Genomic DNA, 15,155 nt, shown 5'->3' with positions numbered 1-15,155 from the left:
TCTCTCTGAGGCCCAAAGGTGGGGCTCTCAATAAATTCACTGATTGTCAAGGTTTCCAAAACACCGGTTTGATATTCTGCAAATCAGCCTGTAATGATAGCGTGTTCCAGGTCCCTCTTGATTTGCCTTCTCTTTGTTCTTCAGCCAGCCATGCTGTTCAACAGAAATGTAACGAGAGCCACATGCATAATTTTAATTTTTTCAGTAGCCAAAAAAGTAAAAAAGAGAAACAACAAAAAACACAGATGAAATTAATTTTAACAATATCTTTTGTTCCACCCAATGTATCTAGAATATCATATCAACAGGTAATTAATATAAAAAAGCTTTCAAACTGTGGTGTGAATTTTACACTTACAGCACATCTCAATGCAAACTAGCCACATTTCCAGCGCTCGTGGCCACCTGTGGCTGGTGACTGCCGTCATGGACAGCACCTCCCTGCAGTTCAACAGGCGTCTGTCCTTTGCCCTTTAGGCCCCCCTCCCTCTGCCTTTGGATAAACCAGGTTCTCTGGCTTCTCCCACCACACCGTGCTGCATCCATTCCAGCTGTAAGCCATGCCTTCTCCCAAGCATCCTGAGAAAGAGCCACCTTCACTACCATCCCCCTCATCGCCCCTTATGACTTACTCCCTTACAGTCTGGACTCCTCTTCTACCTAATCTCTCTCAGAGGTCACCTTCGGGGCCCCTGACAACCTTTGATTCATCCTTATCTTTTCAGCCTCTCCCACAGCACTCTTGCTTGAATCTCCCCCTTCCATTTAGCTTTTATGACACTGTCTTACTCATTCCACTCACCCTAAAACCAGTCCCTCCCTAGACTTCCCTTCATGGCTTAAGACCCAAAGCCCTTCCCTACCCCCTGGAGACTCACTCCTCCACGACGCCCTGCTTGGGACAGCCCAAACACTGCTCACCCCTTTCCAGGGTGCCTAGCCTCCCTCAGGCTCTGGTCCTTCTCATCTGTGCCATTTGCCCAGCTCTCTTTTTGGCCTCTTTAGTTCTAGCACCTTCCTCTTTGCCTCCCCCTTTCCAGCCATGAAATTAATATTCCCAAAGTGCAGCTCTGATCACATTTTCCTACTGAAAGCCTGCAGCATTAGAAGTTGTAATAGCAGGGGAATATATACTTACGTTATAATGTTAAATGAAAAAAGTAGGCTACTATAAGTGGTAAGATCATAGCTGCATGAAAACAAACAAAAACCTGTGAGTAGATTAAAAAAGAGGAATAAACCACTTAACACTGGTTGTTGTTGGATAGAAATTGAAATTTTCTTTAATGAATGCACATATTATAAATGGACATTTGAATACTTTTTAGTTTTGGAAACGCAGCCACTCAGAGTTTTAATGCTTCCCAGGTCATGTGCCACGTCCTTACCTGGTCATGGATAGCATATTCTTTGTGATCTGTCCGTGAGCTTCACCTCATCTCTGGCCAGTTCCCTTGCTCGTTCTTTTCCAGTCAGCATTGACTTTCTGGAGTTCCCCAGGCACCCTTGCACCCTTCGAACTCCCTCCACCCCTTTATTCATGTGGTTTCTCCCACCTGGATGCCTGGGTTCTGCCCACACTGCAAGTTCCATCTCTAGACCCCTCTCCATAAAGTCTTCCTAGTCCCACTGCCTAGAATGATTTCTTTTTCTGATTTGACTCTCTTTTCCCATTTGGCTTATACTGCCTGGCTTTGTAGGCACTTGAATTCTCATCTCCTCTATTAGCCGAGAAGTTCTTGCAGCCTGCCCTACTCACAGTAAAAGCATGTAGTTTTTTCTTTTTTAATATAAATTTATAATTTTTTTCTTTTAAGAGTAATACATACAATAAAAAAGTTGGGAAGTATTCAGTGATCTAAAGAAAAAGGTCTTAAAAAACATTTACAATCCCACCATCACCTAGAGACATTCTACCACTGTTAACACGTATATATTTATAGATTGAGATCATGTTGAATATGCAATTCCGTATTCTTTTTTTCCCCCACTTGACATTAGATTTTGAAAATTTCCCCATGATGCTAAATCTTCTTCAAATAAAATATTTTAAAGGCCTTGACATATTTCAGGGTATTTGAAGCTCCATAATTTATTTAACTCTTCTCTAGTTCAACATTTAGCTGTTCCTCATTTAAAATTTTCTAATGATCCTTGCATATAAAGCCTTGCCCAGGCCAGTGAGTTTCTGTGTAGCAGCGATTCCTGGGAAGGGACCCACTGTGGGTCAAAGAGTATAAACATTTTATTTTTTTATTGGAGTATCGTTGACACAGAACATTACATTAGTTTCAGGTGTACAAGATAGGGACTGGACAACTCTATATCATGCTGTCCTCACCACGAGTATAGCTACTATCTGTCACCATAAACATTATTATAATACCACTGACTGTACTCCTTATACTGTACCTTTTATTCCTGTGACTTATTCATTCCATAGCAGGAAGTCTGTATCTCCCTCTCGCCTTCACCTCTTGTGCCCAACTTCCTCCCGCCACTTTCTGGCAACCGTCAGTTCTCTCTGTTTATGGGTCTGTTTCTGCTTTGTTTGTTTGTTTGTTCATTTGGTTTTTAGATTCTGCATTTAAGTGAAATCATATGGTATTTATCTCTGGCTGCCTTATTTCACTTAGCATTATACCCTCTACATCCACCCATGTTGTTGCAAATGGCAAGGTTTTGTCTTTTTCTATGGCTAATTTTCCATTGTGTGTGTGTGTGTGTGTGTGTGTGTCTGTGTGTGTACCCATACACACACCCCTATGCATACCGTGTTTTCTTTATCCATTCATCTATCAGTGGACACTTGCGTTGCTTCCATATCTTGCCTATTGTAAATAATGCTGCAATACACATAGGGGCGTGTATGTCTTTTTGAATTAGTGATTTTGTTTTCTTTGGATAAATACTCAGTAGTGGAATTACTGGATCATACGGTTTTTAATTTTGAGGCACCTCCATGCTGTTTTACATAGTGGCTGCACCAGTTTATATTCCCACCAACAGTGCATGAGGGTAGAGTATAAACCTTCATCCATATTGCTAAACTGCTTTCCAGAAGAGTGGTACCAATTCTTTTTTTTTTTTAATTTTTTTTAACGTTTATTTATTTTTGAGACAGAGAGAGACAGAGCATGAACGGGAGAGGGGCAGAGAGAGAGGGAGACACAGAATCGGAAGCAGGCTCCAGGCTCTGAGCCATCAGCCCAGAGCCCGATGCAGGGCTCAAACTCACGGACTGCGAGATCGTGACCTGAGCCGAAGTCGGACGCTTAACCGACTGAGCCACCCAGGCGCCCCTTAGAGTGGTACCAATTCTTATCCCTGCTGATGGATGGAGCATATTTGTTCTGTTGCATTCTTGCTAATATTATTACCATGAAAAAAGTTTTGCTACTTTAATAGGCATATATTGTTTTCATTTATATTTCACTGTTTGCTAGTGAGGTTTCACATGTTTTTCACATCATTCATTTGTCAGTCATTTGTAGTTTTACTTCATTGAGTAGCTTGCTCATCTGTATTACTGAATTTTTCTGTTAAGTTCTACTTAATTCTTGTTCATTTAGAAAACACTTCATATATTAAGACTTTTCCCTCCTCTGGCATATTTTTTTTGCAAACTGAGTGTTTGTGAAGCTAACTTGGAGTTGAAAATGCCTGACTCTATCACCAGACTTGCAGTCCTGGGGTGCAGGGGCCAGGTGGCCAGGGCTGAGCTTTCCCAGACCCCCAGCACGATGCTCTGCACTGGGTGCTCAGTGTTTGTTGAGTGAATTAAGAGGATATCCCATTCAAGTGAGTACTATTCTGTGAAAGCTGTTGTTTTTCTTTTGAATGTATATACAGAGTCTGGGGTCTTCCTAGGAATGAGTAACCAAGATGACAAAAATAAAGTATACAGTGTGGCCATTTCTCTCTACAGGTACAGCTATTCAAGTTAGATAGAATAAACTATCTCCCTTGTTATTGTCACCATTTACTTTAAAATTTAAGGGAATCAGGGGCACCTGGGTGGCTCAGTCGGTTAGGCATCCCCGACTTCGGCTCAGGTCATGATCTCACGGTCCGTGAGTTTGAGCCCCGCGTTGGGCTCTGTGCTGACAGCTCAGAGCCTGGAGCCTCCTTCAGAGTCTGTGTCTCCCTCTCTCTGACCCTCCCCCGTTCATACTGTCTCTCCCTGTCTCATAAATAAACATTAAAAAAAACTTTTTTTTTAAATTTAAGGGAATCAAAGCCACAATGAGATACCCCCTTACTCCCACTGGATGGCTATCGTCAAAAAGATGGATAAAAACAAGTGCTGGGGATGGTGTGAGGAACCAGAGCCCTCACATACTTCTGGTTGGAGTAGAAAATGGTACTGCCACTTTGGAAAACAGTTGGACAGTTCCTCAAAATGTTAAGCATAGAGTTACCATGTGACCCAGCATCTCGGTCCATTCAGGCTGCCATAACTAAATACCACAAGCTGGGTGACTTAGACAACAAACATGTATTTCTCACATTTCTAAACATTATCAAGTCCAAGTTCAAGGCACCAACAGATTCAGTGTCTGGTGAGAACCCACTTCTGCCTTGTAGATGGCTGTCTTCTCACTGTGTCCTCACATGGTGGAAGGGGAGTTAGAACTCCCCGAGATCTCTTTTATAAGGACACGAATCCCATTCACTAATCCCACCCTCGTGACCTGATCGCCTCCCCAAAGCCCCACCTCCTAATGCCATCTCATTGGAGGTGAAGATTTTAACGTAGGAATTTGGGGGCGAGGGGACACAAACATTCATTCGAAAACATCTAGCAATTCCACTCCTAGGTATATACCCAAGAGAACTGAAAACATACGTCTGTGCAAGAGCTTTGCACATGAACGTTCATAGCGACACAACCGACACAACCCATATGTCCGTAACTCATGGATAAGTAAAATGTAGCATAGCCATACTACGGAATATTATTTGGCCATGAAAGACTGAAGAACTGATACATGCCACAACAGAGATGGATCCTGAAAGTATTATGCTGAGTGACAATAGCTAGACAAGAAAATAGCTAGACAATAACTAGCTATTATGAGATTCTGTTTATATGAAATGTCCAGCACAGGCAAATCCATCGAGACAGAAAGTAAATTAGTAGTTGACAGGAGCTTGGGGGTGGGGGTGCAGATGGGAAATAAGCAGTGATTAATGGGCGTGGGATTTCTTTTTGAGATGTTGAAATGCTCTGGAATTAGTGGTGAAGGTTGCACAACCTTGAACATACACTAAAAACTACTGAATTATATACTTTCAAAGGGTGAATTTTATGGTATAAAAATTATATCTCAATGAAAAAGTAATTAAGGGAAACTGTGCTAGAAACAGGCGTGGCCTCCCCAAGGCACAGTGTGGGCCTTTCTCACCCACAGAGGAGGTTCCTTGGAAAGAGCTTTGGAGGCGGTGGCCGGGAGCAGGTCCCTAATCAGCACCATTTTATGTGACCAGGATCTATGAGGAAGGCCTGGGGCACCTAGGATGAGAGTGAAAGAAAGTCGAGTGTCTCTTTATTAAATAGAATAAAGCAAAAATGGACCTAAATTAGGTTGGGATAAATAACAGCTTAGTACAGTAGAACAGTATGAGCTCTGCACTTGGAATGAGAATCTGTGGTTTAGCTCGGCTGCTGCCGTGCTGGGTAGTGCAGACAGGACTCCTTGCCTCGAGCCTTGGTGTCCTCATTAGCAAAAGAGGGGTGATACCACCTGGCTTGCTTATCCTGGAAGGATGTGATGAAGATGCAGTGAAATAGTACGTGCACAAAGTGTTTTAATGTTGTAAATGTCATTCCTAGATAATGGTCTTTCTTCACATTTTGGTCTATCTCGTCTTTCTTGAAAATGTGTTAAGCAGATGTTAATTATCGATTTGTTAATATTTCATGCCCTGCTTTTAGTAACAGTGATATTGTACTAAGTAAACATTATACTTTTAAAAAACTTTTTAATGTTTACTTATTTTTGAGAGAGAGCACAAGCAGGAGAGGGGCAGAGAGAGAGGGAGACACAGAATCTAAAGCAGGCTCCAGGCTCTGAGCTGTCAGCACAGAGCCTGATGTTGGGCTTAAACCCACAAGTTGTGAGATCATGACCTGAGCCGAAGTCAGATGCGTAACCGACTGAGCCACCCAGGCACCCCAGCATTATACTTTTAAAGTCATATTATAGGTTGGTGTTTCCCAGAGACAGTAGCCCGTATGATTGAAGTAGGAGATGAGAAGGGAGATGTGTCTTGTAGTGAGGCTTGTAGAGGCCTAATGCCAGCACAGAGATTGAGGCTTTGTCTTACTGGTAATAGGGAGTCATGGCAGGCTTTTGAGCAGGAGGCGCCATGGTGTAAAGGTAGATGGGCCTCTCTGAGATAGTGCATTTCAGAGCAGGAGAAAATGATAAGTCCTGAGCCACTAGATTCTCTCTGGATGGAGAAGGGGGTGGGGGCTGCCTTCTGGGCAGGACCCTATGGGAATGAAGACAGCAGAGAGTCTGGTCCTTTTAGCTCAGAGCCACTGAGATAGGCAAGCTACCTCCACAAAAGAAGACCTCATCACAAAAGCCCCCAAGCAGAGGTAATGCGGCTTTGCTCACCAAAAAAGCATACAGCAGTCTTTGTAGGGAACAAATTTCTAAGAGGTGTCACTATGATTTTTTAAAAAGTTAAAAATATGTAATATTGTTAAAAAGCCATTTAACACCTCATTGAGCATGGTGCAGTATACACAGAACTGTGCTGATAGGACTTCCAAGAGTATATAATTTAAGATGATCCTTCCTTGATTTATTGTATTTTATATCATAATAGGATTCCACCGAGGTCCCTGAGCTTCCCAGCACCACCGTGTAGAACAAATGAAATCTGGGGCAGGCGGAAGGGGCTCTTGTCAGTCTTGTCAGCTCCTTTGATTTTGGGCTCATTTGGTTGCTAGTTTTGTGTGGTTGCAAATAGAAAAAAGGGCTAGAACAGGAGGGGCTATGCCTATCCTTGGGGCTGGGGTCCCAAAAGAGGACCTTTCTTCCCTTCCTAATACCTAGAGCAGTGGAGAGCTGGTCCTCGGCCCCCAGGGGCCCAGAGTGGGTCTGGCTCCTTGCAGCCAGATGGGTGGATTTGGAAAATCAAATCCCAGCTTTGGCTCGCACTTAATTGAGAAGATTTCAGACTTCAATGTGAAGAGAAAGCACTGTGGTCTGTGCAGGAACCACAGAGGGTGGAGGACGATCTGGAAGGAGTAGGGTGGAGTAGGTGCTGAGACCCTGCCAAGGGGGAGGGGGTTGTCAGAGCTGGGGGAGGGCAGGTTTGAAAAGCCTCCCTCATCGGATTGCCAGGTAAATATGGATACCTGGTTACATTTGAATTTCAGATAAATAATTTTTTAGTGTAAGTATGTTCCAAATATTGCATGGGACATACTTATACTAAAATTTTTTTTTATTTTTTATTTGAAATTTCACATTTAACTGAACATCTCGTTCCCCCCATCACCAAATCTGGTTCCTTGGGGTGTTCTGATCCTTACCTCTGCCACTGCCGCCAACAGCAGATACACCCTGAGAACCGTGGTGCAAGAGGCAAGCTGACTTGTCCAGAACAGAAGCCATGCAAAGTAACAAATTGCCAGGGGTTCGTCTCCAACTCATTTCCTTCACTTCTGTTCATTCCCCATTCCTCTTTGTCTTGCGCCTGCCCCAGGATTGGCGAGTAGCAAGCCTACGGCAGCGGATCCAGGGAGCCTCCTGAAAAGTCAGAGAGGCGGTGATGTTTGCAGCGCTGGAGGTCTGCTGCAGGGAGTTCTGTCAGCCTCCGCGAGGAGGCGCTGCGCAAACCACGGAGCGCTGTAACTTCACCCTGGGCCAAATCAAACCTGCAGCCTGCAGCCTGCAGCCAGCAGCCAGCAAAGAGATTGGATTTCTGAAAGTGCTGGGGTTTTAGAAATACCGCCACCACTGCCGCCAGCATTGTAAATATTCATAGGCAACTCCCCTGGGTTTCCACGCAGAGACTAGAATTCCAAACATTCCCCTCCCTCGGGGTTTCTCCTGGTGTGGTCCTGAGACCACCTGGACCCAAACCATCTGCTGGGCTTGTTTTAAAAGCAGATGCTGAGGCGAATCCCAGGGCTGAGGTTTGCTGTATTGTCAGGTCCCCTCGTTACTCTGCCTGCTGTAGGTGCACACACACACACACACACACACACACTCGAGTGTGCACATGTTCTGTGTGGTTAGATACATCCCTCGAGGTCCACGCAAGGGAAACCAACAAACCCTTAATTAGGCCTTGCTTCCCTGCTGTTGTGAATGATACCTGTTCCTATTTACTAATCAACTCTTTTACATAAGGACAGGGTTTATACTTTTACTGTGTCTGCAAGGGGCTCAATAATTGAAAATTGTTTTTAGTGGAGAAGAGAGCCAGTCAGCATTTGGACCCTTGTGCTCAAGGTGTGAGATCAGGTTTAAGCTACAAACTCCTTCCTAGAAGAAGGCTTTAAGCAGAATTCCATTAGATTTTACTATGTCTCCTCTGCATTCATAACATTAGTGTCTGCACAGGAGCATTAGCACCTGTGAGAACTGGGGAGCAGATTTCTGCTTTTTTGGTGAGTGGTGTATGTGTGTGTAACAGACATCAATCTCTTTTTCACTCTCAGGTGAAATTGCCACAGTCATCCTTCCCAATGACTTTGCTCAAGACCCCTGACCCACACCCCAGCACCCTGTAACTGCTCACCCCGTTTTGTGTTTAGTGAATGAGAGAGAGAAACACTGAAACACACTAAGCTGAGCAAAGCCATTTGGACCCCTGTTGGGTTACTGGGCATCATTTTACCTGGATTTGCACCGTCTGTGGCTACTGGCCTTCTGGCTGCAGGAGGAGTCAGATTACAGCAGGAGAGACCAGGAGGATTAGTACTGAGATGCTCCAGCGGCCAGTTGATAATTACCTTCGGGGTCATGTCCCGAAATAGACTCTGGCCCCTCTTTCTCGCCTCAGAGAGGGAAGGCCGCTCTTTCTCTGTTTGGCTGGCTTTCCCATTCTTTTTTTTTAGTCCCTCCTGCATCTTACTCCTGTTATTTTTAAGTATAATTTACAAGCAGTAGAATTCACCCCTTCTGGTATACGGTTGTGTGGGTTTGACATTTGACAAAGGCATACAGATGTGTAACCACCAACACAATCAAGATCTGGAACCGTTCCATCCCCCAGAAGGATTTCCTCCTGCTGCCCCTTTTAGTCATCCTCTCCCTCCAGCCCCTGGCAACCACTGGTCTGTTTTCAGTCCCTACAGTTTTGCCTTTTCTAGAATGCCATGTAACTGACCTTTTGAGTGTGGCTTCTTTCACTCAGCATAATGTATTTGAGACGCATCGACGTTGTGTGTTATCACCAAATCGCTCCATTTTATAGATGAATAATACTCCATAAACATTCCTGCACAGGTCTCTTTTTGTGAACAAAACTTTTCATTTCATTTGGGCAAATACCTAGGAGTGGGGTTGTTGGTCATATGGCAAGTATGTGTTTAACTTCATGAGAAATGCCAACTCTTGTTAATTTTATAGAGAGAGTACGAGTGGGGGAGAGGGGCAGAGAGAGAAAGAGGGAGAGAGAGAGAATCTTAGGCAGGCTCCATGCTCTGCACAGAGCCATGACCCTGAACAGAAATCAGGAGTTGGATGCTCAACCAGCTGAGTCACCCATGCACCCCTACCACTTTTTATTTCTAATAGCAAGGTCTGAGAACGCAGTTGCCCTGCTTTCTTACCAGTGCCAGTGTGGCAATTCTTTTTCCTTTTCCTTTTCCTTTTTAAATTTAATTTTAGCCATTCTAATAGTGCTTAGTAGTATCTCATTGTTTTTTTTTAAATTTGCGTTTCCCTAATGGGTAATGATTTTGAGCATCTTTCTGTGTGCTCATTTGCCATCTTTATATCTTATTTTGTGAACTGTCTATTCAGATCTTCTGCTCTTTTAAAAAGTGGGTCGTTTTCTGCTTGTTGACTTTGAGAGTTCTTTATGAATTCTGGGTACAAATCTTCTTATCAGACATGTGATTTACAAATAAGTTCTCCCAGTCTGTGACTTGTCTTTTCATTATCTTAACAGTGTGTTTTGAAGACCAGTGTTTTTTGGATGACATCTAATTTTTTAGTTTATCATTTCATGTCTTTTATGGATCATGATTTTGCTGTTGCATCTGAGAAATCTTCACCTAACCTGAAGTCCTGTGTTTTCCTGTAGAAATTTAACAGTTTCAGATTTGCATTTGAGCCTGTGAACCATTTTGAGTAAATTTTTATGTATTTTGTGAGGTTTGAGTTAGGCCTATGGATAGCCAATTGTTCTGGCACCATTTGTTGAAAAGATTGTCCTTTCTTTATTTAGTCGCTTTTATATATTTGTAAAAAATAAAAGTATGATATATGATTTGCAGATATTTTCTTCCATTTGGTGCGTTGTCTTTTTAGTTTCTTGATGGTGCCTTTTAAAGAGCAAAAGGTTTTAATTTTGACAAAGTGTAATTGATCTTTTTAAAATTTTTGTCATCTGTGCTTTTGGTGTCATGACTAAGAAATCATTGTCTAATCCCAGGTCATGAGGATTTACTCTTATGTTTTCTTCTGAGTTTTATAGCTATAGCTCTTACATTGAGGTCTCTGATCCACTTTGAGTTAATTTTGTATATGGTGTGAGGTAGGGGATCCAACTTCATTATTTTTCATATGGATATCAAGTTATCCTAGCATCATTTACTGAAAGGAGTAGTTTTCCCCCACTGAACTGTCTTGATACCTTGTCAAATATCAACTAACCATAAATGTAAGGGTTTATTTATAGACTCCCAGTTTTATTCCACTGAACTGTATTGCTGTCCTTATGCCAGTATTGCACTACCTTAATTACTTAATTATAGTAAGTCTTGCTATTGAGTAGTGGGAGTCTTCCAACTAGAACATCTTTCTCAAAATTATTTTGGCTATTCTAGTTGCTTTGCTTTTCCATATAAATTATCAACTCAGCTTGTTAATTTGTTAATATCTAAAAAAAATCTTGCTTGGATGTTGATTATGAATGTGTTGCAGCTATACATCATTTTGGGGAGAATTGACATCTGAATAATATTGAATTTTCAAACATGTGAAACATGGTATATCTCTCCATTTATTCAGGTCTTTTTGATTTCTTTCATCAGTGTTTTATAGTTTTCAGTGAACAAGTTTGCATCTTTTTGTTAGGTTAATCCATAAATATTTCATAGATTTGGTGATATTTAAATGGTACTTTAAAAGATTCCATGTCTGATTGTTTATTGCTTGCATATAGAAATGCAGTTGCTTTTTTTTTAAATTAATTTTTTCTTTTGTAAATGAAAGATAAGCGATGCATGGGTTTAGCAAATTATCACAACTGGGTTAAGTCTTGTCTCTGCCTTATCCCAGTTGTGTATATGTGTGTTAATAGACTGAGTCATTGACTGACTTTATTATGGAGGAAATATTTGTCAAGTATTGCAGTTGCTTTTTATATATTGATCTGGTATCCTGTGATCTTGTATCTTTATATTTTTAAACTTGCTTATTAATTCTGGTAGAATTTGGGGGAGATTTTCATGACACAATCATGTCATCTGCAAATATAGACAGTTTTATTTCTTCCTTTCCAATCTGTATGCCTTTTTCCTGTCTTTTTCCTGTCTTATTGCATCATCTAGAACCTCCAGTACAATGCTGAATAAGAGTGATGAAAGGGCACTATCTTGCTTTGTTCCTGGTCTTAGCAGGAAACATTCAGTCTTTCACTATTAAGTATGATGTTAACTACACATTTTTGCATATGCCATTGATCAGATTCAGGACTCTCCCTGCCATTCCTAATTTTTTAAAAAATGATTATTTATTTTTGAGAGAGAGAGAGACAGAGTGTGAGTGGAGGGGTTGCAGAGACAGACAGACAGACACAATCTGAAGCAGGCTCCAGGCTCTGAGCTGTTAGAACAGAGCCCAACATGGGGCTCAAACTTAAGAACCATGAGATCATGACCTGGGCTGAAGTTGAATGCTTAACTGACTGAGTCACCCAGTCATCCAAATTTTTCTTTTTTTTTCTTTTTTTAATGTTTATTTATTTTTGAGAGAGAGAGTGTGTGTGTGTGTGTGAGAGAGACAGAGAGCACGAGTGGGGAAGGGGCAGAGAGGGAAACACAGAATCTGAAGCAAGCTCCAGACTCCCGAGTTGTCAGCACAGAGCCTGACATGGGGCTTGAACCCATGAACTGTGAGATCATGACCTGAGCCAAAGTTGGACACTTAAATGAGTGAGCCACCCAGGTGCTCTGAGTTTTTCTTTCTTAATCGTTCACTGATGTTGAATTTTTTCCATATATTTTTTCAGTAACTACTGAAATAACTATATGTTTTTTTCTATTTAGTCTGTTAATATGGTGAATTACATTGATTTTTCTTTTCTTTTGTTTTTTAATGTTTATTTTTGAGAGACAGCACAAACGGGGGAGGGGCAGGGAGGGGGATAGAGGATCTGAAGCAGCCTCTTAGCTGACATCAGCGAGCCCAAACTCACGAACTGGGAGATCATGACCTGAGCCGAAGTCGGGTGCTCAACCAATTGAGCTACCCAGGTGACCCTACGCTGATTTTTCAAAGTTGAACCAGCCTTCCATTCCTGGGATAAAGCGCACTTGGCCATGTGGCATTATTATGATACAATTTCCTGTCTGAGGGCGGCTCCTCATCTTCTCCTTCCCAGTTTTTCCTTTCTCCTGTTTTTAGTCGTCTGGTACCTTCCTTTCCTTTCAAAAAGGAGCATGCTGGAGAATGTTCTAGTTAGGGAAGAACATGTTCCAGTGTTCCCTGAAGATTGTGCCTTCAGTCTTCATCTCCTCATTTCATTCTTTTTCCTTATCTCTTTCTCAGTGGTCCCAGTGACTTCCTAGAGGTATGTCTTCAGGGTTTTCCTTCAGAGTCACTTGCATTGGTTACTACTGTAGGCCACAGTCTATTTCTTCCTGAACCTTATCCCCCTGGTCTTAGGGGCTCCTCCTTCTGAGTCAGCTCTGCTTTGCCTGGCCCCCAGCCTCATATAAATCTTTGGGCTTCTGTGGCAGCCTCCTGACCTGTCTCCCACTCCCTGCATTACTTTTGCCCTTGATGAGTCGTCATCTTTTTTTTTTTTTTTTAAGTTTGAGAGAGAGAGCATGTGTGTGGGAGGAGCAGACAGAGAAAGAGGGAGAGAGAGAATCCGAGCAGGCCCTGCACTTCAGCCCATGAACTGTGAGATCATGACCTGAGCCAAAGCCAAGAGTCACACACTCAACCGACCGAGCCACCCAGGCGCCCCCAGTTATCTTCTTGAAGCTATGTGCTCATGCTGCTGTTGTTTCCTTCATTAGTCCTTCATGCTCCTATTTTGTAAGGATTGTGCTAGGCCTCTCAGCCTGACATTCAGATGCCCCTTCAGTCTGGCTCTGGTCTGCCTTTCCAGCTCTATCTTCTCTCTATGGACTTCTCTTCAGGATCAGAAAGCCTGGATTATTTATTCAGGGACCCTGAGTACCTCACAAACATGAGTTTAGTGGATACTCTTTCCAGGGATGTCCTTTCCCATGCCTGCCAGACTCACCAATTATACCTCCAACCCCAGGCCCAGTGTGCCCTCCTCTGCCCTCCGGCCCCCACCCCCCATGCTCCCCTCGTCTCCCTCTTGCTTAGTGTAAGGCAGTTTCTGTTTCCTATCACTGGTTCTTTGTCAGTCTTGACCACTTATCTCTTCACCTGGATTGTAAGCTTCTGTAGAGCAGGGGTTTTCTTTCCTTGTGATAAGTAGGTTGTGTTTTTCTCTGTCATGTTTTTACATGAAATGACAATGGTAGGATTCTGAGGTGGATGGGTTTGGGATGGGGCTTGGGGGAGTTGTGAGTCAACATAAGAGTTGGTGGAGCTGGTAATCTGAGTTTGCCCTTTCCCTGAAGGCACATCCAGGAAGCATCTGGAAGATATCCAGGAGGTGGTTGAGGGGAGCTTATAATGTCCTTCAGCCAGGAAACCAGAATTTATTGTGTAGCCAAGGAGAGAGCAGGACTTTGAGACAGGAAAGAGAGTCTCTTTCTGTTCATGGATTGGGACAGTCACGGTAAAGGATGTCTCCAGGGAAACATGGCACCACATCCCGCATGAGCCCACATGGCCTCCAGGCCTAAGCTGGCTGAGGACCCCGGGTAGAGGTCAGAGTACCTCAGAGCTGGGGTGGGGAAAGCCTTCAGGTGGAATGCAGACCTGAGTCAAGGACAGGAATTCTAGGATCCAGTGGACAAAGAAGACCCTGGAAGAAGAGTGTGGAGGGCTGTCTGCCAGGTCACCGCCAGGCAGCTGAAGTCCCAGAGGGCTTCTGGAACTATAACGGAAGGTTCGAGGGCCAATTAGGGTTACCCCTTCTGTAGTTGAGACTAAGAATTAAGTTTTTCAAGGGAGGGATGGAGTCCTAGAAGCCTGAGCATCTTTGCATGGCTTCTGTCCTGTGTGGCCTAAGGCCAGGGCAGGACCAGGATTAGTTTACCTAGATATCCCAGGAGCTGTACCTACCAAGGAAAAATTTGTCTCAGCAGCACCATTGCCAGGATCTGAAATGTGCTGTGAAACTTGTTTTCGTGGGGTGTGTAGTGTCGTGTTTTGCTTTCCCTTCACTTTTCAGTAAATATTCCTTTCCAAAGAATTCCAACCTTGTCTCTGTGACCTGAGGGGCAGTAGTATTTTTCCACACACATACCTCAGTCAGCACGGAGAAGGGCATTAGTGAGGAGCAGAGGGTGATGGTGGATGCTCTCCAGCTGGTATGGTGGAGTTGTCAGAGGGCTGTGGTGCTGGTGCAGAGAAGGAATGGAAGCCGAGGAAGAGGAGGTGAGACCAGCTATTGCCACTGATCCCTACTGGCTGGGGACCTTATCCGTCTCTCATTTCCCAGGGGATTTAGCACAGTGCTGGGTATCTCATGGGTAGCCAGCAAGTGCTTGCTTCATCGCAGTTGATCCCTGGGGAATAATAAGCTAATATAAAAATAATAATCTAAGGATTCTCTGCCAAAGGGTAGCCCTTTGTCCTGCCCTG

At 43.2% G+C, this 15,155-nt stretch overlaps 1 protein-coding gene across 4 annotated transcripts in view; it reads left to right on the top strand.

Moving 5' to 3' along the window:
* The window catches only part of ADCY5 (adenylate cyclase 5), a 146,334-nt gene that overhangs the window by 72,003 nt on the left and 59,176 nt on the right, over positions 1-15,155 (top strand). The gene's annotated exons all lie outside the window — the stretch shown is intronic.

This window comes from Acinonyx jubatus, chromosome C2 (genome assembly GCF_027475565.1).
Source record: "Acinonyx jubatus isolate Ajub_Pintada_27869175 chromosome C2, VMU_Ajub_asm_v1.0, whole genome shotgun sequence".
Lineage (NCBI taxonomy): Eukaryota > Metazoa > Chordata > Mammalia > Carnivora > Felidae > Acinonyx > Acinonyx jubatus.
The sequence above is the reverse complement of the archived record's forward strand: the minus strand, read 5'-3'. Positions and strand labels throughout refer to the sequence as shown.